Here is a 26896-nt window from a genome sequence, read left to right as displayed (position 1 = left end):
TTTTCAAGTAGTATATAAACTGTGGCCTAATTTGTCCATACTCAAATGAATGAAACATGAGAAATAAGTAGTGTAAATTAGGAAGACTAATGCAAAGAGGCCATACAAGAGATATGGAGAAAATAAAAATGAGAAGACTTGACAACGGACAGGATACTTGGAATGGGTGCAAGTGAGGAGTTAAAGAAAACACAAGTTGTAACATTGAGTGATTGGAAGGATAGTGGTATCCTCAAAAATAACAGGGATATTTGAAATACTGGAGGGCCTGGGACAGGGAAGATAATGGACATATTAAGTGTAAGACGTCTATGTGACATGCAATTTAAGAAATCCAATAATCAGCTGAAGATGAGAGAATGGAAGTAAAAAAAAAAGGTTAAGCATATATAATTAGAACTGAGAAGCATCTACATAGAGGTAATGATTGAATTTGTGAAAACTGATAAGATCACAAAGCAATATAATATATAGAGAGAAGCTAAGAGGGTCTAGCATTGATTCTTGGATGACACTCACATTTGTTAGTTATAGCCTGGAAGAAGATCCAGCAAAAGAGACTGAGAAGGGATAATAAGACAAGTAGGTAAAGAACCAAGAGAGAACAGCATCATGAAATCCTGTGAGGAATGAGTACCTAGAAGAAAAGAGTGATTGACAGTATCAAAGATTGAGGAGAAACCAAGAAGAATGAGGACTGAGTAAAGGCCATTAGATATGGTAATTGAAAGATCACTGGTAACTTTGGAGAGAACAATTTCAGTTGAATGATGAAGAAGCCTCTCTGGCAAGGATTTTAGAAGAGTATGAGAGGAGAGGAAGTGGAGACTTTTATCTGTCTTTGAGAAAGGCAACTTTCTCAAAGAGTTTAGTCACAAAAAAGGAGAAAACAAAACTACATTTGGCAGTGAGGTTTTTTTTAAGTATTTCATTTAGTCATCTATATATCTGTTGATCTATTTATTTATTTATTTTAGGATGTGGGGGAATGAACAAGTTTGGAGGCAGCAGGAAAGTCACCATTAGAGAGGGAGATATTGAATATTAGTAATAGCAAGGGGATGATAGAAGGGATAATATTCTGGAGAATATGGGATATAATAAGATCAGTTAGAGGGGTTTGTTTGACTTAGGAAGAAAGGCCACCTTTGTGTGAGACAGGAAAGAAGGAGGAAGTAGTGATAGAAGATGTATAATTTTTGTGAGAGGTATCATCCTCTCTCATCCCTTAATTTTATTCTCCAGATATGACCCCTTCATCTTCAACTCACCCTGAGCCCCCTATCTATCTATATATAGATACATACAATTTTTTTCTTTCAACTACCCAAATACTGACAAAGGTCTCATGAGTTACAAATATCATCTTTCCATGCAGGAATGTAAATAGTTCAATCTTAATAAGTCTCTTATGATTTCTCTTTCCTGTTTACCTCTTCATGTTCCACTGGAGTCCTGTATTTGAAAGTCAAATTTTCTGTTTAGCTCTGGTCTTTTCATCAAGAATGCTTGAAAGTCCTCTATTTCACTGAATGACCATTTTTTCCCCTGAAGGATTATACTCAGTTTTGCTGGGTAGGTGATTCTTGGTTGTAATCCTATCTCCTTTGCCCTCATAATTTATATTCCATGCCCTGCGGTCCTTTAATGTAGAAGCTGCTAAATCTTGTGTTATCCTGATTGTGTTTCCACAGTACTTGAATTGTTTCCTTCTGTCAGTTGGTAATATTTTCTGCTTGACCTGGGAACTCTGGAATTTGGCTATAATAATCCTAGGAGTTTTCCTTTGGGATCTCTTTCAGGAGGAGATCTGTGGATTCTTTCAATTTCTATTTTGCCCTCTGGTTCTAAATATCAGGGCAGTTTTCCTTGATAATTTCTTGAAAGATGATGTCTAGGCTCTTTTTTTGATCATGGCTTTCAGATAGTCCAATAATTTTTAAATTCTCTCTCCTGGATCTATTTTCCAGGTCAGTTGTTTTTCCAATGAGATATTTCACATTGTTTTCTAATTTTTCATTCTTTTGGATTTGTTTTACAGTGTCTTGATTTCTCATAAAGTCACTATCTTCCAATTGCTCTATTCTAATTTTTAAGGAAGTATTTTCTTCAGTAATCTTTTGGACTTCCTTTTCCATTTGGCCAATTTTGCTTTTTAGGGCATTTTCTCCTCATTGGCTTTTTGGACCTCTTTTGCCATTTGGGTTAGGCTATTTTTTAAGGTGTTATTTTCTTCAGTATTTTTTGGGTCTCCTTTAGCAAGCTGTTGACTTGTTTTTCATGATTTTCTTGCATCACTCTCATTTCTCTTCCCAGTTTTTCCTCTACTTCCCTTACTTGCTTCTCAAAATCCCTTTTGAGCTCTTCCAAGGCCTGGGACTGATTCATATTTTTCTTGGAGGCTTTGGATGTAGGAGCTTTGATTTGTTGTCTTCTTCTGGTTGTATATTTTGATCTTCTTTTCACCAAAGTAAGATAATATAGTCTGACTCTTTTTGCGCTGCTTGCTCATGATCCCAGCCAATTACTTGAGTTTTAAACTCTTTGTTAAGGTAAGAGTCTGCTTCCAATGTGGAGAATGTACTGTCCCCCAAGCTTCAGGGGTTTGTGTAGCTGTTTTCAGAGATACTTGTAGGGACCTGTAAATTTTCAGTTCTTCCAAGGTGGTATGATAAGGGGCGAGGTGTTTACTCCTTTCCTGGCCTGTGACCACAAGTATTCCTTTCTGTCCTGTAAGTGTGAGGAGGGGTTTCTCTCCATAGCCACTACAAGCTCCACCACGCCAGCGTTCCTCCTCACCCCAGTACTGCTGCCCAGAACTGTGACCCAGATCCAACACAGGCAAAGGAAGAGATTCCTGCCTCAGCACTGGCAAAGAGATCCCTGCAATCCCTCTCTGATCAGTCACTGAATTCCCCCTCAGTCTGTGTGCCAGAAGCTCTGGAAGCAGCTGCCCCCCCAAGGCCACGCTCTTGGGGAATGGAGCTGAAACCCCGCCTTCCTCTCTGACCACTGACAGAAACAGACTTTTCCCACTGACCTTCTAAGTTGTCTTTGGCATTCGTGGATTGAGGAGTCTGGAAACCTCCACAGCTGCCCATAATTCAGTCCTCTGAAGCCTGCTCCAGGTTGCTGCGGCCTGCGTGCCCACGCTGTGCTGAGCCGCGCTCCCAGCCTGGTGCGATACACCTTTCTGATCAATCATTCAGGTTGTCTTGGGCTGGAAATTTGTTTCACTCTGTCTTTTTGTGGGTTCTGCTGCTTCAGAATTTGTTTAGAGCCTTTTTTTATGAGCATTTGGAGGGGTTTGGGGAAGAGCTTAAGCAAGTCACTGCTTTCACTCCGCCATCTTGGCTCTGCCCAGCTATTTTTTTTCAATAAAACATAAGACAAATACCTCCACTGAGTGAATGAAAGGAAAGGTGCTAAGCCTGGAAATTTCCAAAAATCAAAATCTAGGTCCCTTCTATCTATGGATTTCTGCCTTCTATGCTTCTTTGAGTAAATTCTAGAAACATCATAGGCAGAATATCTGAAGGGACTGGAGATGTTTATTCTGGGGAATAGAAAACTAAGGAGAACCATGATTAAATATTTTAAATTATTTAAAGGACTACCATGTAGAAGAGGGTGTAGACTGCTCCAGAAAGCAGAATTAGGATGATTGGGTCCTAGAATTTCCGTAAATACTGGAAATACTTTCTATCACTTAAAGTGGTATAATAATATAGACTGTGGATTTCTAAGCAGAAAAAATGAGTTTTGTTTTGTTTTGTTTTGTTTTTGGTAATTGAAGAAATCAATAAATAAATGCTAGAGATACAATGATAAATGCTTGAGATACAAAAAGAAAGGAAAACATAGTATCTGCCCTCAGGTGTTTACAACCTAACTGGGGAGACAACATAAAAACAAATATATACTAAATAAGCAAGATACAGGAAATAATTAGCAGAGGGAAGGCTTTAGAATAAGAGGAAAGGTCTCCTGCAAAAGATGGGATTTTAGTCAGAAGTTAAAAACAAAAAGTCCAGGGAATTCAGTAGGCAGAATTGGAATACCATTTAAACAGTGTTTGAACAATGACATATATTGAATTTCTCTGAAGAAAGGGTTTGAACTAGATAATTTCTTAGGTTCTTTTACTGCTAAATTCTTAAGCTTGTCTATGTTGTAGGCATTTATACTTGTGTCTTATCCCCTTTCCAGACTATACCCTTTTGGGGGGCAGCTAGGTGGCTCAGTGGATGGAGCACTCCTGGAGTCAGGAGGAGTTCAAATCCCACCTTAGATACTTGACATTTACTAGCTGTGTGACCCTGGGCAAGTCACTTAACTCCATTGCCTAGCCTCCCCCTCCCAAAAAAAAAGAAGACTGTACCCTTTTTACAGAATGGAATCATCTCTTATCTAAGTTTGGTTTTTTGTTTTTAGTTTTTCCCGGAACTTAGCACAGTATCCTGCAACACATCGTATGCTTCATATACTGTGTTTTTCCCTTGAGTAAACTGGCTTGAGGGGGGCGGAGCCAAAATGACAGAGTGAAAGAAGTGACTTGCTTGAGCTTTCCCCCAAACCCCACCAAATACCTGCAAAAAATGGCTCTAAACAAATTCTAAAGCAGCAAAACCCACAAAAAGACAGAGTGAAACAAATTTCCAGGCTAAGACAACCTGGATGGTTGATCAGAAAGGTATATCTCGCAGGGCAGGAAGAGGAACACAGTTTGGTGTGGGTGATCAGGCCACAGTGAACCTGGAGCGGGCCTCAGAGGACTGAATCGTGGGCAGCTGTGGTGGTTTCCAGACTTCTCAACTCACGAACACCAAAGACAACTTAGAAGGTCAGTGGGAAAAGTCTGTTTCTATGGTGAGAGAAGCAAAGAGGTCTCAGCCCCATTCCCCTAGGAGCTTGGCTCTGGGGCAGCTGCTGACTCCTGAGCTTCTGGCCCATAGACTGAGGGAGAAGCAGGTGGCTGATCAGAGGGGGATTGCAGGGATCTCTTTGCCAATGCTGAGGTAGGAATCTCTTCTTTGCCTGTGCTTGGATCTGGGTCACAGTTCTGGGTGGCAGTTCTGGGTGGCAGTCTGGCGTGGTGGAGCTTGTAGTGGTGGTAGAGAGGAAATCCTCCTCACAGTTCCAAGACAGAAAAGACTGCTTGTGGTTTGTCACTCACAGACCAGAGCACAGGCCAGGAAAAGAATAAACACCTCACCCCTTATCATGCCACCTTGGAAGAACTGAAAATTTACAGGTCCCTAGAAGCATCTCTGAAAACAGCTACACAAACCCCTGAAGCTTGGGACAGTATATTCTCCACATTGGAAGCAGACTCTTACCTTAACAAAGAGTTTAAAACTCAAGTAATTGGCTGGGATCATGAGCAAGCAGCGCAAAAAGAGTCAGACTATATTATCCTACTGTGGTGACAAAGAAGATCAAAACATACAACCAGAAGAAGACAACAAAATCAAAGCTCCTACATCCAAAGCCTCCAAGAAAGATATGAATCTGTTCCAGGCCTTGGATGAGCTCAAAAGGGATTTTGAGAAGCAAGTAAGGGAAGTAGAGGAAAAACTGGGAAGAGAAATGAGAGTGATGCAAGAAAATCATGAAAAACAAGTCAACAGCTTGCTAAAGGAGACCCCCCAAAAATACTGAAGAAAATAACACCTGAAAAAATAGCCTAACCCAGATGGCAAAAGAGGTCCAAAAAGCCAATGAGGAGAAGAATGCCCTAAAAAGCAAAACTGGCCAAATGGAAAAGGAAATCCAAAAGTTTCCTGAAGAAAATGCTTCCTTAAAAATTAGAATAGAGCAATTGGAAGATAGTGACTTTATGAGAAATCATGACACTGTAAAACAAATCCAAAAGAATGAAAAATTAGCAAACAATATGAAATATCTCATTGGAAAAACAGCTGACCTGGAAAACAGATCCAGGAGAGAGAATTTTAAAATTATTGGACTGTCTGAAACCCATGATCAAAAAAAGAGCCTAGACATCATCTTTCAAGAAATTATCAAGGAAAACTGCCCTGATATTTTAGAACCAGAGGGCAAAATAGAAATTGAAAGAATTCACCGATCTCTTCCTGCAAGAGATTCCCAAAGGAAAACTCCTAGGAATATTATAGCCAAATTCCAGAGTTCCCAGGTCAAGGAGAAAATATTGCAAGCAGCCAGAAATAAACAATTCAAGTATTGGGGGAACACAATCAGGATAACACAAGATTTAGCAGCTTCTACATTAAGGGACCGCAGGGCATGGAATATAACATTATGTAGGGCAAAGGAGATAGGATTATAACCAATGAATCAACTACCCAGCAAAACTGAATATAATCCTTCAGGGGAAAAAATGGTCATTCAGTGAAATAGAGGACTTTCAAGCATTCTTGATGAAAAGACTAGAGCTAAACAGAAAATTTGACTTTCAAATACAAGACTCCAGTGGAACATGAAGAGGTAAACAGGAAAGAGAAATCATAAGAGACTTATTAAGATTGAACTATTTACATTCCTGCATGGAAAGATGATATTCGTAACTCATGAGACCTTTGTCAGTATTTGGGTAGTTGGAGGGAAAAATTATATTTATGTATTTAGATAGATAGATAGATAGGTAGATAGATAGATAGATAGATAGATAGATAGATAGATAGATAGATAGAGGGCACAGGGTGGGTTGAAGATAAAGGGGTCATATCTGGAGAATAAAATTAAGGAGTGAGATGGGATTATACTAGGAGAAGGAGAAAGGGAGAGGTAGACTGGAGTAAATTATCTCAGACAAGAAAAGGCTCTTACAGTGGAGGGGAAACAGGAGAGGGTGAGAAGGAATGAGGGAATCTTATTCTCATAGGATAAAAAAATAAAAAATAAAATATTTTTTGTGAAAAAACAAATTAAACTGGCTTCATAACTATATGCCACAGTTCTCCCTACAGCTAGGTATGTTAAACTTTCTCTTATTAAAAGAATAACAAAATTCATCCTTATAGCTTGGAAAGATAGCAATTGACTAGGCAGCTGGAGACTAATGATATAACTGGGGCTCTGACACTTAAAATGTGACCTTCACCAAATATCATAGAAGCTCTGAATCTCAACTTCTTTGTTTGCAAAATGGATTTTATAATATTATTCTAGGAATATCTACCCTGGCTATCCCCTCAAGGTTATTATGAGGTTCATCTAAGGAAATGCTTTGAAAATAACAAAGTGCTATACAAATATATATGATATCATTATTATTAGGTATAGGAAAAGAAGCCAAAAATAGGATACATTTGAGCACTAAAAGGCACATATAATATCAAAATTAATATAAAATAAAGTTGATGTTTCTTAAACTCTATCCAATCAGTAAACATTTATTGACCACCTACTATGTGCTAGGCATGATTTCCTTTTAGTTTCACAATAGCCCTGTAAACTCAGTGTTTCAGACACAATTATCATCACCATCTTGTAGAATCGAGGCTCTGATAGGTTACTTTGGCAGGTTACCAGCATCCCTACCTCAGTCCTTTCTGTCAGGACGTAACCTTTAACTCAAGGGCTATGGTATTTTTAAAAAGTAATTCCAAGTATATCAGTTATAATCCAAACATTTATGTAGCTCCTTGTTTGAATACTTTATTCATACCCAAAAAGGAACCCTAAAGATACTGGATTAAGAATGGCCTAAAGCAAAATGAAAGACTTCAAAATTATGATCTGAAACTCAAGACATTTTAGGCACTAATAGTGGAGCTGAAGAAAGGGGTACAAAGCTAATATCCTTTCCGAGAAGATAGCAATTCCTGGTAACACTAGGATTTCAAAATGAATAGTTTCTTAGAATATCACTGTAGTGAATTCTTACCACTTGTAGAAGGAAAAGTGGTAGATAGCTACCCAGAAGTCTTGCTGTTCCAGAAGACTTGAGCAGTAAATCCAATTTTATACCTTGAGTTGCACCTGCAAAAAATTGGTAGGTAATGCAGACAACAGAGCTTGCCTGGGGTGGTCTGTTCCCATAAGAATATTTAGCAAATCTGGTCCCATATTTTATACTAATTAGAGAAACAAACAGCCTGTAAGTACATGTGAGAAAGGAAAAAGGAAGTGTCAAACCTAGGCTGAGTGGCCAAAGGCCAATGTCCCTTTAGGAAAAAACACACAACAAAGCATAACAGAAAACCATATGGTCACAATAGGTATCTAAGGAGCCATTAATGGGGGAAAATGTCATATGCATAGAACTTCAATACCAATGAAGAGTTTACTAAAGTTTAAATTTAAAAAGCCGAATTCACTCATTTAACATGAAGGAAGAGCTGGGAAATGAAAGTTATAGCTCACTCTTACTCTGCCAGTCAAAATTTATATTTTAGGTCAATCAAGCATCACTCACTCAATCAATTTCTTTTCAGTTCTCCTTTACGTATTCTCTTCCCTAGTTAATAAATTCCTTGAGGGTAGGAGCTCTTTTGCTTGCTTACATTCTATTTTCAGTACTGCCACATTACCTAGCATGTGGTAAGTGCTTAATAAATTGTTTATCTATTGACCTATCTGATACATAAATTATTTATGACTTTATTATCATGAGGAACTTCCAATGTGCAAACTTCCTACACCAAGCAAATTATCCCTTTGTGAAGCAGAGTACAATTAATCTATGATTCAGAAGTCAATTCCTAGGGAGTAGCCAGAGGCATGTGAGTATAGTATATGTTTAAGTTTCAAAGAAAGATTTCCTTAGCCTCCTGCAGAAGAGGGTAATGGGATATCTGTTGGCCAGCGCCTTTTTGCCAGCAGAGTCTGACTGCTTGAACAATTTCTCATCTCTCTGCTCTAGCCATCTCCCAGTGACCCTATACCTCATCCCTTCTTGATCACAACTCTAGGCAGCTCCTACAAAACAAGCCACTCTACCAAAGAACTAGCTAATTCCTCCTAAAAGCTTGTGGATGGGGGTACCTATACATTAGATTACTTGCTAAATCATACAATTATTAAATGTTAGAGCAAGAGTCCAAACCTAGATCTTCATGACTCCACGCCTAGCAATATATCCACCGTGTCATTCTGCCTAATATTGTGTAAAATCACTTTCCTACAAGGTATTCTAGAAGCTTTCTAAATGATGACTGTTTTCAGTCATGTTCCTGAGTTTTTTAGGTTTATTGTTTGTCTCACTATCCTACTATTTCTACTTGTATTTCTGCTCCATGAAATATGAATTGCCCATGTAGGTCTGATTCCAAAACATAAAATAATTTTAATGAATAATCACATTTAACTATTGATTCTATTCAAAAGGTGATTTATTGGTCATATCTTTACACTTTTGCAGTCTCTTCCTCCATAACTATATAATTTAGAGGGAGAGGAAACCCTCCAATATTCATCCGCATTAGAATTTCTCAATAATCTGAGTTATTTAATTGAAGTATTTTGCCTCCCAGAGATCTCTGGTTGATACGATTATCCAATTTTTATGTTTAAACAGTGTGATGGGTCCTAAGATAATAACTGGAAGCTGTCTCGTCACTCGTGAATGCCTCTCTTTGGATGAGAAATCTCATGTGATTGTTTGCTTCGAAGTAAATAATTTTCCTGATAACAGAAATGGCTATATGATAGAAATGGCTTGCCAGATGGTTTAGCTATAGATACTACCAGGTGGCTCAATTTCCTGGAAACTGATGAAATGACTATTCTGGGAGTGAGCTGAAAGCTATCCTTCAAATTACCCCAAAGTGACTGCAGATTTACAGTTATTTAGTGACCATTTGAGAATGAACCTTGTACATATTTTCACCCTGAATATTAACCTGGATAGCAAAAACTTGAAACAACTTGGATGTCTACCAGTGGGGGAAGGTCTAAAAAAACCTATGTTATGTGAATGAATTGTGCAATTAAAAATAACAATATTTTAAAGATGAGAGAAATTTGGAAAATCTGTACCAAACGATAAATGAAAAAGCATTAATTAATTGCTTACTATGGGCCAAGACCTGTGCTGGGCCCAGGTCAGAAGCTGGTGGGCAGATAGGAAGTCAGCGCTGGGCTCTCTTAGATGTTGCCAATGCCCCCTGAGTTCCAGTGGTCATCAGGTTCCATCTTACCTAGAAGGACCTGGCTTGACTTCTCCCAGAGCTGGTTCAGGAATGAACAGATCAAGAGATAGTGAGGAGACCTGTCTGAATATGCAAAACCTTAGTGCAGAGGGAGATTAGCTGTTTGCTCAGAAGTGTAAAGAGTTCCAAGGATTCATTTACCCCCTTATATGCCTGTTGAATGGGCTAAAGATGGACAGTTGAGAGAGAATTAAGCAGTTTTCAACAGAATGTGGCAACAGACAGATTTCAGCATATTGTAGGTGTTCTACAAACTCCTGAGATGGGTGGGCATTATCTAGGCTCTCTGCTACAAGTAGAAAGTATGTTGAACACCCAGTTCCTTCACATATCCTCCCAGAAGTTGCTCCCAGTGGATGGGAAGCATAGGTTTCTATCCAAGCATTTGGCCAAATATCCAGACCTACCCAAATGGACCCTCAGCTGATTTCCCCAGAAAGAAGATAAACCAGACTCAACCAAGACATCCGAATCAAGAACAAGGGTTATCCCAACTCCTCCCAGAATGACCAGCCATGAAGTTGACATGGATCCACACAAATCCATTTGCAACCCACCTCCCAATTCCTTTGGCTTAGCTGCCTTCAGCCATGGTCTTCTGGGTCCCAAAGCCAACATTGGGGTTATCCTTTTCCTTCAGCATGGAGCACAATCTTTTGCGTGTTCAGCACCCATCACTTCTGTCCCCTATGCTGCAGTGTCTCCTGCTGTCTGCAATGGTCCTAAGCTCTGAAAAAGGACCTCATTCCTAGTTTGCCAGTTTTTCTAGCGTCCACCTCACTGACTTCAGAATGGAGCCATGCCCTGTCCTCACCCTGTTTACCCACCATGGCCAAGAAATGACAACTAGAATAGATGAGAAACAGACCCTTCATTTCTGCTAATGTCCTACTCTCCCCATCCCAACTTGAAAACTAGCCTCTCTACTTTGATTTATATTGTGTGTGTGGGGGGTTATTTTTTGAAGTGAGTATAATTTGTGTTGAGGGGATAGAAACCATCTCTGATTAAAGTGATTTTATACCTACCCCCCCAAAATAAAACCAAAAATGAAATAGTCCCTTAACTCAACGGACTTGTATTTCAAAGGAGGAAACAACATGGACATATATATGTATATTAAAAAACATGTAAAGAAAATATAAAGTGACCTTGCTGTGAGGGTGTTGGAAAGAGTGAGGGCCTAATAGCTGGGGAGACAAGGAAACACTTCCTTCAAAAAGATAATGTTTGAGTTGAGTCTTAAAGAGAAACAGGGTTTCAAAGAGACAGAGATGAATAGGGAAAGAATGACTGGCATGGAGGACAGCTATTGCAAAGGCAAAAAGGTAGGAAATGAGGTGTCATCTGTAGGATATATCAAAAAGGCCAGTATGCTGGGATCCTATAGTGAAGAGTGAATGAAATGATGCCAAAGAAAGTAAATTGAACTAAGAGAACAATTAGCACAGCAACAACAATGATGTAAAGGAAAGTTACATTAGAAGACCTTAGGACTCACATCTACGTAGTGGCCAATTTGGATTTCAGAGGACTTAAGGTAAAACATACCCCTCTCCACTTATTTGAGAAGTTACAGGATTATAGCTAGAGAGCTAAGGGTCCATCTAATGTAACCGCTTTAATTTAACAGGGAAGTCTAGAGAGTTGACTGATTTGCCCCAAATCACACAGGTAGTAAGCTTCAGAGTTGGGATTTGAATCCAGGTTCTGTTCAGTTTTCTTTCTGCTGTGCCACCATTGCCCTCATGTGGGATGATAGTTGCAGAATGAGACATACTTGGTCAGACACGGCCAAAAATGTGATCTGTTTTGCTTTACTATACTTCTTTGTTAAAAGGGACCTATGAAGGGAGGTAAGGGAGGAAGGAGGAGGGAGAAGGAAATGTCATCGGCAAATGACAATGATTTTAAAGAAAGATCAATAGAACTATTATGTTTTTAAAAAGAATGTGCTAGTGGTAATGATGTGAGGGGGCACTCAGTAACTGAAGTGGTCTTTTCCAGTATATTAAAGGATGTGCCCTTCAACTAGTAAAGTTCTAAATACTTAGGTGATCATTGAGGATGATATGATTAGAAAGTAATGTAATTGATGTGATTTTTTTTGAAGTACCAGAATTTGAACCCTGAAGGACAAAGATGGCAAATTTAGGCCCAATGAGGGAGGATTTAATTATTGTAAATGTCCTAAATCAGAGTGAACCAATTCTGTTCAATAAAGCCAGCTGAGATTCTCTCTCTCTCTCTCTCTCTGTGTCTCTCTCCATATATATATATATGTGCATATATTTTAAATGCAGACACAAAATATCCTCATTATTTGATTTTTTAAAAATTTTATTAATTTATTTTGATTTATCAACAATCACTTCTATATGCTTTTGAGTTGAAAATTTTTCTCCCCCTTCCTCCCCCCCACCCTCCCCAAGACCACGCACAATCTTATATAGGCTTTACATTTACATACCCATTAAACATATTTTCACATTAGTGAAGTCATAAGTAAAAATTAAAGCCAATAGGAGGAACCATCAGAAAGATGAAACAAAACTCAACAGAATGTAAAAATAAGTGATAGCGATTTGACTTCCATAGTTCTTTCTTTGGATGTGGACAGCATTTTCCATCCTGAGACCTCTGGAGATGTCTTAGATCCTTGTGATGCTGAGAATGGTCCAGTTTAACAATCTTAGTCATTGCATAATGTGGATGTTATTGTGTACAAAGTCCTCTTGGTTCTGCTCACTTCACTCAGCATCAGACCATATAAGTCTTTCCAGGTTTTTCTGAAGTCAGCCTGTTCATCATTTCTTATAACACAATAGTATTCCATTACATTCATATACCACAACTTGCTCAGCCATTCCCCAATTGATGGGCATCCTCTCAATTTCCAATTCTTTGCCACCACAAGAAGAGCTGCTATGAATATTTTTGTACATGTGGGTCCTTTTCCCATTTGTTTGATCTCTTTGGGATATAGCCCTAGAAGTGCTATTGCTGGATCAAAGGGTATACACATTTTTCTAGCCCTTGGGCATAGTTCCACATTGTTCTCCAGAATGGTTGGATCATTTCACAACTCCACCAACACTGTATTAGTGTTCCAATTTTCCCACATCTTCTCCAACATTTATCATTTTCCTGTTTTGTCATGTTGGCCAATCTGATAGGTGTGATGTGGTACCTCAGAGTTGTTTTGATTTGCATTTCTCTAATCAATAACGATTTAGAGCATTTTTTCATATGACTATAGATGGCTTTAATTTCTTCATCTGAGAACTGTCTGTTCATATCCTTTGACCATTTAACAATTGGGGAATGGCTTGTGTTCTTATAAATTTGTCTTAATTCTCTATATATTTTAGAAATGAGGCCCTTATCAGAGAGACTGGTTGAAAAATTCTTTCCCAATTTTCTACCTTCCTTCTAATCTTAGTTGCATTGGCTTTGTTTGTGCAAAAACTTTTCAATTTAATGTAATCAAAATGATCCGTTTTGCATTTCATAATGTTCTCTATCTCCTGTTTGGTCATGAATTCTTCTGTTCTCCATAGATCTGATAGGTAAACTATTCCTTGTTCTCCCAGTTTACTTATGGTGTCAGCCTTTATATCTAAGTCCTGAACCCATTTTGACTTTATTTTGGTATATGGTGTGAGATTTGGGTCTATGCCTAGTTTCTGCCATACTCTTTTCCAGTTTGCCCAGAAGTTTTTTTCAAAGAGTGGATTCTTATCCCCAGAAGCTGGGGTCTTTGGGTTTATCAGTATTTGATTTTTCTTGAGGGGTTGATAGCTGACTGAAGGCATTTCATAATGTGTTCAGAAGTGGCAGTCTCATAAAATAAATGAATAAATAAAGCCTCCTAGTTTCTCAGGAGGATTATTGTTTAAAAATATTTTATTATACAACACATATGTCTTAGCAATATAACAATTTAAAAATACAAGTGTTTTCAAATTTAAATCCTGTGCATCTAACATGATTTATTTTCAACAAAGTCTCCTCATTTATTCCTTGAGAGTATTGAATTTTGGCTATGATATTCCTGGGGGTTTTCCTGTAGGAGTTTCTTTCAGGAAGTGACTACTGGATGCTTTTTATTTCAGTTTTCTCATCTGCTTCTTAACTTAAGAGATTTAGGCAGTTCTCTTAGTTGAATTCTTGAAATATGATTTCTATACTCTTTTTTTAGTCATAGCTTTCATGTAATCCAATGATTCCTAAATTATCTTTCCTCAATCATTCCAAGTCACTTATATTTGCTATGAGATACCTTACATTTTCTTTTATTTTTTTTCAATATTTTAATTCAAAAAAAATTCTTGAAGTCTCAGAGAACCATAAGCTTCTATTTAGTAAGTTCTTATTTCAGAGATTTATTTTCTCTGCTTAGGTTTGACACCTCTTGTTCCAAGATATTAATTCTCTTTCTCCATATTTCATCCATAGCTCTCATTTCCCACTTTTCCTCTGATACTCTCATTTGATTTTTTAAGATAATTTTTATGCCTTCTTTAATTTTTACTTAATCTCTTTCAGGAATTCTGATTGGACTTGGGCCCATGCTGTGTTTTTCTCAGAAGCTTTTCTTGTGGATGTTTTGGGGTCATTCTTTTCTTCTTGGTTTGTGTCTTGAGATTCTTTGTTGCCACAATAGCCCTTTATGGTGGAATTCTTTCTTTTTTGCTCATTCATTTTCCAGGCTACTTCCTGACTTCGGGTTTTTTCTCAGGTGTGGGTTCTGCACATTTCTGCGGGAAATGTCTGGGCTGAGTTTCTTTCCTGTTGGGTCCTTCTGCTGATTCCTTGAGTTATTAAGTATTTTGTAATTACCCAGATCTCAAAGACAGATGAGGCTAGGGTCCTGCAAACATTCAATGCTCCCAAAGTGATGTATTCTGGTGCAAAGTCTGCTCATTCTCCTTCTAATCTGAGTTCTGGAAGTTCATAGTCAAGGCTTAGGTCTAAGCAAAAGAGACTGATTCTGAACTCAGCAATTATCAACTCATTGGGAAGCTCTTTAGATTCAGAATGACCAATCTGCAGGCTCCCCTGTGGTCTGAAATTGTTGCCACTGTTCCATTTCATTGAAGGCTTCAGACTAAGCTGGAGGCTAGAATTTGAGTCCCTTCTCTGCTCCTATGGTCAGAGATGTACTCATTCTTCCCTCAGTAAATACTTGGAAAGGGCCCATGACCGTAGTCACTCTTGGATGCAGGCCCTCTCCTCAGACTGTCCTCATCTGGAACTGGGTAGTCAGCAACTGAGCTGCCAGATAGAACACTTTCCCTCATCCTGCACTAATTCAAGGACTTCTTTCTGCCCCAGTGTTTCCTGCCCTGGTCCCCAGCTTGGTCCTGATGGGACCCTGTCCTCAACATCTGTAGACCCACCTGTCTATCTCCCTATCTGACCTGGGCTGAAAAAATGATCCCTCTATGATTTTTTTCCTGGAATTGCTTGACTGGGATTCAATTTTCTAGAATTTTGTGGAGGAGGTGTGTGTGGGGATTGGGGCAGGCACAGAGCTGACCTATATACTTCTTCCTGCTACTCTGTCATCTTGACTCCATTTTGATCCATTCATTCCCAATACTAGTAATAGCAACAGCAATTCTACTTCATTAAGGCAGTGAATGTGTGTGTATGCATGTAATAAACGTTATTATAACATATGTATTATATATAATATATATGTATATATAATTATATAATATGTTAGTGTTTTATATATATACACATATGTATGTATAATGTATATGTATTATATATATATATAATACATATATATTTGTTGATGTAGTCCTACCTCCCTTGTTTCTTCCCTTCTTATTTTACTTTTGAGTTTAATGTATTTCTATATTGAAATGTGTGTGAGAGATACAGAGACAGAAAGAGACAGAGATAGACAGAGTTAAAGAGAAATACATAAGAAAAAAAAGGGAATGATAGAGAGACAATTTAATTGTTCTCAATTTTCCTTTACCTGGTTCAGACAAAACTGAGACTCATTCTCACTACTCTCCTTTCCATGACTATTTACTCTTCATCTTATGAACTTCTATTACACAATAATTTATTTCCCTCCACTTCCTCCTTTTTTCCCCAGTACAATCCCATGTCCATCCTATTTTCAACTTCTCCTAAGACCATTAAAATAGAACAAAATCACTCTCAGACTCAATTTTTTTAACCTTGCTCTATAATCCTTAAAGTTATTGGAGTTCTGATGAGACACTTATTTCTTAAACCCCATGTAAAGATTTCATCTCCACATATTCCCTTTTGATTAAACAAATATATACACCTTTCTAAGTTTCTTTTCATGCCTGCATTTCTGTTTCAAATTTTCTACTCAGTTCTGGCCTTTTCATCATTAATGCTTGTAATAACTTTTAAAGACAGCACTATAGTATGGTGAAATAACTAACTCTAGTCAAAAGACCTACATTCATATCCTGCTACTGATGCTTATTAGCTGTGACTTTGATTAAGTCACTTAACCTCACCGAAGCTCAGTTTTGTCATGTATAAAATACAGGAACTGAACTAGATGGCTCTTAGGTTAGGATGGCAACTAAGAGCTCATTTCATCTGATACCTCTCATTTTACAGATGCTTCTGATTCATTATCTGTAGTGCCTGAATATCCTAGATCTACGATCTCATGAATTATCATTTGGTTGTCTAAATTCTCCATATGTTTAAGAAAAGGATATAGTATCAGAGATTTACAGAGATGGGAACCTTAGAAACCATCTTGTCCCACCACTGCATTTTACAGATAAAGAATCAGAAGGCCAAAGCGGTAAAATAGTTTGTCCAAGGTCACATAGCCAGTAAATAACAGAGCAGCAATTTGAACTCACATCTATGTCCATCACAGATAATATTTTAACTACTCAGTCAACAAATATTTATTAATCACATATTATATGCCAATAACCAAAATATCTATCTTGTAAGCCATATTGTTAGGAGGCTAAAATAAGATGAATCAATCCAATAATGAATATTTATTAAGTGTTTGTTATACGCCAGATGCCATGCTATGTTCTGGGGATACAAAGAAAAAACAATAAATGTCTCCAGCCTCAAGAAAGTTACATTCTAACAGAGGAGGCAATCTATGTGTCAGAGAATACATGACTCATACAGAACAGACGTGAGAGAACCTTCATAGAAATGCTGCTAGTGTCTGAGGTGGTAGTGGTGGTGGTGGTGAGAACTGGGAAAGGCCTCCTGGAGGAGGTGACAGCCGTGCACTATTGTTGTCTTAAAAAAAACAACCTTTTTTTTTGTTTTTGTTTTTATATCACCACAATTTCTCCCAGTTTCCCTCTGACCTCCCAGATATCATTCCATGGAACAACAACAACAAATAACTGTTTAAAGGAAAAATAATGAAAAAAAAGAAGAGGTGGAAAAAAAACAGCTAAACTGATCAAAATATCAAAATATCTGAAAATATAGGCAATGTTCTCCACCTTTGGTGGTGGTGGTGGTGGGGTGTGTGTGTGTGTGTTTGTGTGTGTGTACGTGTGTGTACACGTGCATGCTTGTGCACCCACATGCACGTAGAGGGTGTCTTTTCATATTTCTTCTCTTTGTTTTATGGTTGATGTTTCATTTTGTTACACTGGTGTAGTCACTGCACATACTGTCTCCTTGGCCTTGCTTGCTTCACTCTTCACTGTTTGTCTTACATTTTCCATGCTTTGCTGTATTCGTCACATTTATCATTTCTTGCTGCTTAGTAATATTCAGGTACCTCAGATTGTTTAGCCATTCCCTTACCAACGTGCATCTACTTTGTTCTTGTTCTTTGCTACCACAAAGAAAGCGCTGCTGTAAGTGTTTGGGTGTACATAGGGACTTTCTGTTTAACAATGAACTTCCTTTGGGCAGATGTCTAGTAAGTAGACTGTCTGGGTCAAAGGTACAGATATTCTAGTCCCTTTACTTGCAATTTGTACTAAGACTTAGAGAAAATCAGACATTCTAAGGGTTCCAGTCTAGGAGAGAGTTCCAGTTCTGGAGAACAAATAGCTTAAAGGTATGGAAATGGGAGATTAATTTCTCCGTGCCAGTAACCACAAATAGGCTATAGTATGGTCTGATTGTACAGTGCCCAGAGCGAAACAGAAAGGAAGAAGACTGGAAAGGTAGGCAGAGGTTAAGTTGTAAAGAGTTTTAAATGCCAAACAAAGGACTTTTTGTTTCTTCCAGAGAACCACCGGAGTTTATTAAACAGTGGTAAAATGGACAGATCTACAATTTAGGAAAACCACGTTGGCATCTGGAGTGTGGATTAATGTACAAAATATACAAAAGGGGTTGGCTTCCACCTTGCACATTATTTTCCAAATAAGGAAAAGACAGAGTAGAGAAAATAAACACATAAAAGTACTAAAGTTCAACATTTGTTCTGTAAATCAGCAGTTAGCAATTTCGTGAGATCATCACACAGCTAGGTGGCACAGTGGGTAGAGTGCTGGGCCTGGAGTCAAGTAGACTGATTTTCATGAGTTCAAACCTGTCCTCAGACACTTACTAGCTGTGTGACCCTGGACAAGTCATGACACTGTTTGCCTCAGTTTCTTCATCTGTCGAATAAGTTGGAGAAGGAAATGGCAAACCTCTCCAGTGTCTTTACCAAGAAAACCCAAAATAAGTTCACAGAGTAAAACACAGCTGAAATCACCAAACAACGCCACCAAATAGATCAGTATGCTTCCAAGACTCAAACAATGTCCTGGCCACTGGTAGACATAAGAAGTGGAGGACTGGGTCAGAGAAGAAGCTCCCTGAGGGGAGGGGCTGTATCTCCTACTTCTTTATGTGCTTTCCTGCCTACCAGTGCCTCTACAGGGCCTTTGCACTTAGTGTCAAAAATTCAACATTTGTTGAATTGCATTGAAAGGCTGAGAAAGATAAAGAAGGTTGGTAGTAGAAGAAGAAAGCTAGGTGGAGGGGCAGAGATAGAAAGAAAAGAAATCCACTCAGTAGAAAACTGTAATTTTGCAACAGCTGCCTCAAGCTCTGCTCACTGTCATCTGTGCCATTGGTGACCCAGTCTTAACATAAACCAGTCATGAGTTTTCAAATGTGATTTCACCTCTGCCTTTTCTGGATTGATTACAGATTATGTTCAGACATCCTAAGTTTCCCTTGCTTATGTTTCATTGATTTCTCATTTTCCATTTTTTTTAAATGGAGGTTTTTTTTTTAAGGCTTACAAATGTTGAGTGAGATCAGAGACTCCACCCCATCCCCCCAGTTAAAAGGCTTCTTTGCCAGACACATTTTCTGCAGGTCTCACATTGCTAGTTAAAGGGTCTAAAAGGTAATTGATTTCAGGCCTTTTATGAAAAGACTTCAGCTCAGAGCTATGGTGAAGCATTCAATCTTGTTTTGCCTTCGAGTAATTCATTACAATGCTGTCATAGGTGGAGCTACCACACGGGGGCCTCTGCAGCTGAAGGGTCCCAAGGGTGCATATGGAGTACTTTTGGGGGATGGGGTGGGCAGGAGTGGGCAGGAGTGGGCTTGGGAAGAGAAGTTCTCCATTATAAGATTGTAGCTTAGAGAAAACATGGAACATTTACTCACATTGCCATCACTACTCTAGCCCTCTCCTCCTGCAACATGTCCAGACACACTCACACACACACACTCACAAACACACACACACACACACACACACACACACACACACACACATTCCTGCTGCTCCTATACCTAATTTGTACCTTGCTTGAACAGAGATTTATTAAGTAACATTTCTTTGGCATTGAATTAAAAAGTGAAATAGTCAAAACTGGCAAGGTCTATCAATTAACATAATTTATTTAATGAGTAAGAAATCTCCTGTACTTAACATTTCTGTTTTTCCTCTGCTTAGAATTTTATCATGTTTTTTTTTTTGTGACCCTATAATTTTACTAGGTAATGAACACTGAGAGTGGCAAGTTTTTGGAAAAAAATGGGTCAACATCTCTTCTACAACCTATGATGATGTTATTTTTCAGTTGTTTCAGTTATCTGACTCTTTGTGACACCATTCGGGGTTTTCTTGACAAGGGCTCGGGAGTGGTTTTCCATCTCCTTCTCCAGCCCATTTGACAGATGAAGAAACTGAGGCAAACAGGGTTAAGTGACTTGCCCAGGGTCACACAGCTAGTAAGTGTCTAGGGTCAAATTTGAATATAGGAAGATGGATTTGGGTTTTAACTCCAGGCCTGGGAATCTATCCACTGTAGAACCTAGCTGTCCCACTGACTTTATTTTGGATTTTTCTATTACCATTAAATATTAATATGAGTCATCTAGGTGACATAGTGGATAGAGTGTTGGGCCTGGGGTCAAGAAGCTTCATTTTCCTATGTTCAAATCTGGCCTCAGACACTTACTAGCTGTGTGACTCTGGGCAAGTCACTTAACTCTGTTTGCCTCAGTTTCCTCATCTATCAAATGAGCTGGAGGAGGAGATGGCAAAGCACTCCAGTATCTGCCAAGAAAACCCCAAATGAGCTCACAAAGAGTCAGACAGGACTGAAACTACTGAGTAACAAATTCCTTTCAAATAAACAAGGAGAGTCAGTTCATTCATACAATAGGTTTATCAATTTAAATCTGCCCTAAGGATGTTATACTTAAAGGTGGTAAGAAGAAGAAAGGGAGAATGGGAATCTGAATATTTTCAAGCCGAGAGACTATAATGGATTAGAAACTATAGCCATCTGTAAGGAAAGACACAGTGAAAATTATAATGATTGTGAACTCTGCTAGGGAAGACTTGCTGAGCTACACTCTTTTCCTAATAAAACAGCTCAAGTGAAAATTATAAACATGCCATGTGTTGCCTGTAGTTAATACCCCTGTGAAACCCAAGCATTACCATGACATTCCAGCTTCTTTTATTTGGAAAAGAAAGTCATCACTCATTTTTGCTGTTTCGCTGTACATGTTCATGTACATTTTCAAAATACTCCGGCTTACAGAAGTATAGGTTGTCTTTGTGAATGGGGAATCATAAGCGTGTGCAGATGATAATTGCAGCTTAATGGGGCATACCCTAACTTCTCAAAGCTTAGAACACTCCTTTAAATGTCCCTTCATTTTACCAACGAATTTGTAAGCATGGGAACTGAGGAGAGAAAAAAGTTAAAAGGGAAAAGGGAGAAGTGGAGAAACTAGGCCCAAACAGCTGGGGATCATTAGTCTTAATGAATGGCCAGAGTAAAAGGCATCAGAAGAGCTGGTTGAGGTTTCTCTGGTCAAGTTTTGATAACCATGGGGTTGAAAGAAAGTTGGCAGCAGTCTCAGTCAAGAAAATATCTTTTTTATTTTTTGGAAGAGGTGCTATTGGTAATAGCGTCAGGGTCCCCAAGTGGTTACTATTTTTTGGATTCTGCTTAATTCCCAAAAAGGCAGTGTTAGCTTATTGAAATGAGTGTTCCAAGAACGTTTTCTGCCATTTGCAAAACACAAATATTGTCTAACAAGATTATCATTTCATGAGCAGTTTATAGATAAGAGTGTGAACTGGACTTTAAAACATGGAAAAAAAAAGGAAGGGAAGCCAAGGATGAAGGAATTTTTGTCCTAGTGCTGACAGTAAGTTCTATCTCATTTGTATCCTTGTCTCTGCTTTCTTCACCCCCTCACTTAACCCAGCTAATCAGGACCAAGCTTCTCTCTCTCTCTCTCTCTCTCTCTCTCTCTCTCTCCCTCTGTGTGTGTGTGTGTGTGTGTGTGTGTGTGTGTGTGTGTGTGTGTATATATATATATATATGTATTTTTAAATTTTTTTTTCAAAAAATGCACGGTATTATAGAAACCACAGTGCAAAAATAAGTAAGGGAAATGTAGTTACACAAGACCTCTCAGAAAGGGCTCCCACCTGAGTATTCAGACTAACCTAATTACTCAAGTTGAAGAGGACAGAATGTCTTTATTCTTTCCCTTTTTTTAAGGGTGGATGTGGAAGAATTGAGCAAAGATTCGTGTTTCTGTTTGTGATCAGCTTTAAAAAATTTTTATAACTGTTCACCCAAGTAACAAGGATTTTTGTTCGTTTAGGTTGCTTGCTAGTGGAAATAGGCCTGGGATTAGAGTCCAAAGACTTAGCTAGATCTCTGTTCTGTCTCTGTGTAACTAGCTGTGTAACTTTGGACAAGTCATCAAGTTCAAGAGTTAGAAGGTCACTTAGTGCCTTTTCTGAGGCCTGAGTGGCAACTGACCGTTGGTCCCCAGGATCAACTTCTAGGCTTCTAGTGACGGGGAATTCACCCTCTCCTGAGGCAATCCATTTCATTTTTGAATGACTCAGTTTGCTGGTAGTAGAAAGAGTAGTAACTGCAGTCAGAAGATAGGTATCAAATCCCACTTTTGTGGCTTAATGTCTGTATGACCTTAGATAAGTCACTTAAATTCCCAGGATCTCAATTTCCTCATCTGTAAAATGACAGGGTTGGACTAGGATGACTTCTGCAATCCCTTCTAACTTGGTCTCCATGACTCTAGAACTGAATAGGAGAAGATTGGGCTAGATCACAACTGGAGGGCCCTCAGTCAGCAAGTCCAAGTTAACCCTCAAAGAAATGCTCACTATCACAAACTTGCTGAATGGTAATTTGGCCTCTGCTTAAAGACTTGCCGTGGATCTTTCACTTCCTCAGGGTACCTACTCCCCTCTAGGATAGCTCAAATTGTTAGGAAGTTTTGTTTTTGTTTTTGTCTTCCTGACATCAAACCTAAATTTTCCTCTCTTTACATCTTCTGTCCACTGCTCCTGGTTCTTTCTGTCCTATGTGGCCAGACAGAACAAGTTTAATCCCTTTTTAGTCAGTCAATGAGCACTTCTTAAGCAGTTACTATGTACCAGATTCTATGCTAAATGCTGAGAATACAAACATAAGCAAAAAGAGAGTCCTTGTCTCCAAGGAACTTATATTCTAATTAGGGACTAATTATTCCCCCCTACTTAGGGAAGAGGGTACATAAAAGGAATCTAAAAGGCAGGTGAGGTGGGGAATAAAGGAGAAATTTGGCTTTCAACCTGGTGAGAAATGAAGAGATGCTTGGCCTGGGTACCATCTTTAAATGAAGCTTCTAGGAAAAGCCAGCCAAGCAGAGGGGCCACAGAGCCTTATGGTTTTTCCAAGGTCCAGGGCTGAATAGATCTTCCAAGTTGAAGAACCCCCACCCTTCAAATATTTGAAGACAGCTATTAGCCCCAAGGCCAAGTTTGTTGGGCCTAAGTAAGATCAATGGCGTGATTGAACATATACAACCTATATCAAATTATTTACTGTCTTAGGGAAGAGGTGAGGGAGGGAGAGAGAAAATTTGGAACTTAAAATTTTTAAATGAATGTTAAAATTTGTCTTTACATATAATTAAAAAGCAAAATATTATAAAAACCAAAAACTTTTAAAATAAGATCAATGATGATGACTTGCAAATTAGAAATACTGTAAAAGATATCAAGTACATGTATGGCTATAAAAGATGTGAACTTCAGGGAGAATTTTTGGGATAATGGAATCTGCAAAATATTAACAAAATCAGGTAGAGAGCTCCAGAACATTGGCTAAATATTCTTTGAAAGATATGGAGAGCCAGCATGAAAAAAACAAAGGGAATCCTCATACCAATGAGATCTTTGGGGGGTACAGTTGATAGATCATTGGGCTTGAAGGCAAGAAGACCTGAGATCAAGACTTGTCTCTAGCTTTGTGACAAATCACTTAACCCCATCTGAGCCTCAATTTCTTCTTCTGGCAAATGATGGAGAAGGACTCATTGCTGCTAAGGTCCTGTCTAACCCTAAATCTATCACCCATTGAGCCATCAAAGTAATAAGGGCCTATATTAGGATGGTGGCATTGGGAACAGAAAGGACTAAGAATATCTTCTCTCACTAAAATTTGAATTTACGTTCTTTCTTCTTGAAACAGAAAAGAAAAAAAAATCTCCGTTGTTACAGCTTTGATATCTCTTTTAAAAGTCACTTTTAGTTTCAAATGCAGCCAAGCTGATCTAGACTGCCCTATTGAATAGGCACTTCAAATCTGGGTCCAAAATAAGTTACCTCGTGGCTATTTCTAGACCATACTTGTGGTCAATTTTCCAGCCCCGGGGGAAATACTCAAGTCTCAATTATTTGGAGCTGGTAGTTCTGCTTCTAGACTATCCAAAGCCAATGCTTAACCCTTGGGGCACCTGATGCTGGTCTTGTGAGCCCTCTTAAATACGTATCTTTCAGGCAGCGGCCCAATTACGGAAATGTGATGAAATTCAACGGGGCCCTAGTTTGCTTTCTAAGTAGCTCTGGCAAAAGGTGAGAGAGGAAGTTAAAACTATACACAGTACTGAGGCTGAAGGATTGTTTTTGGAGCTCAACCACTCAGGCTGTTTCTGTCTCCCATTACTACAGATAATTGAGTGTTGGCTGCATTAGTGTTTTAAGAAGTTTATTAAAAGCAATCACACTAGTCAGGGCACGCTGTGAAGTACTTCCCCTGGAGGTATTATTAGGACACTGTAGCCTGAACCGAGAGGAGAAAACACCGTTAATTGGCTGCAGAAATTCACTTTTAAAAGTTCATCATCAAAATGATCTGGAGAGAAACAGAGGAACTTTGTTATAACAGCTCATTATTAGATACTTAGATGTTTCATGTCTAATCAAGGGCCTGAAGAATCCCAAATGAAATAAAAACGTGTATTACAGGTTTTAGGCCCATCCGCTAATATCAATATTATAAAAGAATACCATTTAGTTGATTTTTAAACTTGAACTAAGAAAACAAAATCCAATCTCATGCCTCTTATGAATCCCATCCATTCCTTTTTATTTATATAAGTGTAAAGCCTAGTAATGACTAACATTCAGATGATAGATAACATTTTTGAGAGGACATTTGGCTTTTGCTAAAGCCCAGGTCTGCTCATTCTATCACCTTCTAATGCCTTTCTTTCAGCAGGCTGTCATTTTCTAGCCCTATGATAAACTATAATCCCATTCACACACTCTCTATATTGAAACTAAATTGACCTAGGTGTTGTTTTCTGTACACAACATTTTATCTCTTCTTTGTATAGGCTGCCTTCCTATACTTGGAGTGCTATCCCTCCTTACTTACCACTCTTGAAATTCATAGCTCTATTTAACTCTCAACTAAGCTATCACCTCTTCCCTGAGACCCCCCCCTTTTTTGTTTTTTGCTTTTTGCCTAGGCAATGGGGTTAAGTGACTTGCCCAGGGTCACACAGCTAATAAGTTTCAAGTGTCTGAGGACGGATTTGAACTCAGGTCCTTCTGACTCCAGGGCCAGTACTTTATCCACTTTGCCACCTAGCTGCCTCACTGATATCCTCCTTAATCCTGTTAATTCTTAACAATTTCCCTACTATCTCCAAACTGCTTTGTAGATAGATATTGACTTATCTGTATGTGTCCCCTCAACAGAATGTAAGGGCTGGGATTGGTTTTTTGTTTTGTTTTTTCTTTGTATCCTTAGGGCCCGGTACTCTTAAGGTATACAGAGTACCTGGCGTATAGTAGATAATTAACGAATGCTTATCAAAATGAATTGAGACTGGGAAAGGGTTTAATATCATTTTAGCTAATAAGTAAAATAGTTTAACACTGACCAGTGTGGTACATGCAAACATTTACAGCCAGATTACAATTATTCAAGAATTGATTCTGTTTAGACATCTTGCTTCTCTTTCCTTCCCTTTCTGTAGACTCCTGAATTTCAGAATTCCAGAGTTGGAAGGAACCTCTGTAAACATTCAGTCCAAGTCTTACACTTCAACATATCTGACAAGTGGTCGTCCATCTTCTCCTTGAGGATCTTCCTTGAATGGGAACCCATAACCGATTAGAGCTCTAGGTTGTCAGAAATTGTTTTTTTTTTAAATATAGTGCCCTCGCCCAATTTCTCTCTTCAAATTCTACCCATTGCTCTCAAGTCTGGCTTCCAGGGTCAAAAAGTACAATTCAACTCCTTCTTTTACTAGAAGACTATTATCATCCATACCTCCTCCACTTCTAATCTGACCTTACAAAACATTCACTGTTTCAATTGATCCTCATATTTCATGGACCCAGAGCCTTTTACTCTTCTGGTTGATTTCCTCTGGATGTACTACAGCTTATTCAATTCAAATTAAACCACTGGCTACTCTTAAACAATGTAGTTTGGTGGAGAAAGTTATCTAAGATGTAAACTAAAGTGAAATTTTGGATTATTTGAACTCAGTTATCCGTACCATTTTGGACATGACCTGACTCACATTAGTCCACGTATAAAACATGGCCTAAAATTTAAGTATTTTTGTTTGTTTATTTGTTTGACTGGTCAAGTGACTTCATCAGGCCAGGGAGCTTCTTGGGAAGAACTTCTTCTATCCATGCAGAATGGTACCTTCTCTGTAATTTAAAGACTTAACAGGTTGACTGAGGCATCTAGAGATAAAGTGAAATATCCCAAATCACACAGCCCATATAATTCAAAGGTGGGCCTTATACCCAGGTCTTTCTGATTCTGAGACTGGCTCTTATCCACTGTGTTAGAATACCTTAGGCTTTAAATAAAGGAATCACTTAAAGAATTATGTGTGTTTCTTCAAAGATGGCAATAAAGGGAAATTCTGTAATTAACTTTTATATTTAAATTACCTTAAGAATTGTCTGAAGTCTGAGGTGGTGAGATATGCCTAAAATTCCTGTTGCT

The 26896-nt window shown here is 38.5% G+C and overlaps 1 pseudogene; it reads left to right on the top strand.

Moving 5' to 3' along the window:
• Positions 1-11020, top strand: part of LOC110219677 (circadian-associated transcriptional repressor pseudogene) — a 151706-nt pseudogene extending 140686 nt beyond the window's left edge.
• Positions 11021-26896: the final 15876 nt, after the last annotated feature.

The sequence above is a fragment of the Phascolarctos cinereus genome, unplaced genomic scaffold (assembly GCF_003287225.1).
Source record: "Phascolarctos cinereus isolate Bilbo 61053 unplaced genomic scaffold, phaCin_HiC Scaffold_5;HRSCAF=322, whole genome shotgun sequence".
Taxonomy (NCBI): domain Eukaryota; kingdom Metazoa; phylum Chordata; class Mammalia; order Diprotodontia; family Phascolarctidae; genus Phascolarctos; species Phascolarctos cinereus.
Note: the sequence above shows the minus strand (reverse complement) of the source record. Positions and strands in the feature narration are given on the sequence as shown.